The sequence below is a fragment of the Nematolebias whitei genome, chromosome 22 (genome assembly GCF_014905685.2).
Source record: "Nematolebias whitei isolate Nwh7 chromosome 22, NemWhi1, whole genome shotgun sequence".
Classification (NCBI taxonomy): Eukaryota; Metazoa; Chordata; class Actinopteri; order Cyprinodontiformes; family Rivulidae; genus Nematolebias; species Nematolebias whitei.
The window spans coordinates 2,467,341-2,469,447 of NC_056519.1; the positions used below are offsets into that span (position 1 = coordinate 2,467,341).

The 2,107-nt window shown below is 45.5% G+C and overlaps 1 protein-coding gene across 1 annotated transcript in view; it reads right to left on the bottom strand.

Annotated features, from left to right (window-relative positions):
* The window catches only part of dyrk2 (dual-specificity tyrosine-(Y)-phosphorylation regulated kinase 2), an 18,263-nt gene that overhangs the window by 8,921 nt on the left and 7,235 nt on the right, over nt 1-2,107 (bottom strand). The gene's annotated exons all lie outside the window — the stretch shown is intronic.

Consider the following 2,107-nt stretch of genomic DNA (forward strand, 5'->3'; position numbering starts at 1 on the left):
ACAGTACATAGTACTATCACTAATGCTAGTCCTGCTAATGCTACTAGCACTAATGTTACTGCTGCTAATGTTATTAGTAATAATTCTGCTAGTGATAATACTACTGTTCATAATATTACCGCTAACACTATTATAGCTAATGTCAATATTATTACCACTCACAATACTACAGCTAAAGCTAATATTATTGCTGCTAGCATTACTGCTGCTAATCCCATTCTGAGGCTAGAACAGCTAACTGTTAATTAAATAAATTTAATTTTAGGTAAAAGCTAATGTTCTGCTACAATTAGCGACACTTTTGGTATTTTACGTTGCCTTTTAGAACTTTTAAGTTTTGCTGCTTTTAGCTAGCATTCTGCTTTTCTAGTTAGCAAATTCTCTAAGTCCGTACAGCGAATTACTAACGGTACTTATTCATAGTCATTTGCTACTTTTCACTAGCCGTGAACATTTTAGCTAGTTGGGCTAATTTACCATTCATCTAAACTTTATTGCAGATAAGTGGTAAGAGACGGAGTTCTTCAAGATTAAATATCTCTCTTCTCAGGCCAAAAACATTTCAACGTCTTTATTTTTCCACTTCAGCCGACAGAAGCTGACATAAACGTCAGGAATTGATTTCCTCGTTAATGAGAGAATTTGTTTGATTGTTTTGGGGATTGTCCGTTGCTCGGTGAGTCGCTGCCTGTTGCCGTGCCGACGAGCTCACCTGGCTCCTTTCAGACAATGAATGCGTCTTTGGTTCAGTCCGCTGATGCGCACAAACACACACAACACATCAAAGAGCAGCTGTTTACCACAACAACGTGTTTCTGTAGTTCAGCGTTGAGGCGAAACGCTGCAGTCAGTGTTTGTTGTCAGGTGATATTTTAGGACGCTCCTCTCACCTGAAAACACCTGAACACCATCGACAGAAATGTGTTGCGGTAAAAACAACTCGTATTTGTATTTTCTCAAACGTGTCCAACAGTGATCACTCATTCGTGGCAACTTTTGTTGGTCAAAGGACTTCTAAAACACGTTGGACACGCGTGTCCTTCAGTTGTGAAGTTTGACAAAAGTCTGCGGGAGCTCTGACACGTCTTCGCTGCGTCGAGCCACCTGAACGTTTAGATACACGAATAAAAAATTTAAAATAAAGAGTTCAGACGCAGCGTGTGAATGATGACTCGGCATTCAGCGAAACACTTCTTCTGAAGTTCTGCAGAAGTCTGGTTACTTAAAGCCAGGCGTATTGAAGCTGAGGAACATCTAAAACCTGCAGGACAGTGGCCCTCCAGGACCAGGACCAGGACCAGACCCAGTGTTTCCCCTGGTTTACTTGCCTTGGCAGGGCGCTCATCTCGTCCAGGACTGTTGTTGACGGAGCGCTACTCCATAGTCGTAGCTTTTTAGCTAGCGAGTCTGTATGGTGCGCTGCTAGCTTAGCGCTACGTCAGTGCCAGCAGTTGTAGACGGTGGGGGTGGGGTCCGGTTGACAGGGCAGGGTGGAGGAAACACTGGAACCACTTTAATTAAACCATGTCAACCTCTGAAAGAGGGCGTGGTGGCGCAGTGGTTAGAGAAGGTGGGCCTGTGATTGGAAGGTTGCCGGTTCAACTCCCCAGACAGACATCAAAATGTGGTTGGGAAAGGTGAAGCACCCACACCTGCCTCCACCCTCATTTGTCCCACTCTGGGCCCTTGAGCAAGGCCCTTACCCCCCACCCTCTGCTCCCCCGGGCGCCCTCGAAGCAGCTCTCTGCTCCACACAGAGGCTGTGGTGGCTCGGTGTCTGGAAGAACATCTGGCTCAAAAACAATCGGCAAGCCTTCCTGCGAGTTAGTTTGCCGTGACGACCGCTGCAGAAGGGAGCCACCGAAAGAAGAAGAAAATCTGAAAACAGATCCAGGTGTTTACGGAGACGTCAAGAATTAAATGACTTTTAGTTCAAAAACTAAACTCTTCAGCGTGAGCACGTTGATCGAACGTGTTCAAGTCAGGAGAAAATCAGCTGTTTGGTCCTCGTGGACTCACCAAGGAGCGCACTGTAACATCTGCAGCTGTGAAAACACATCTGTGTGTGTGTGTGTGTGTGTGTGTGTGTGTGTGTGTGTGTGTGTGT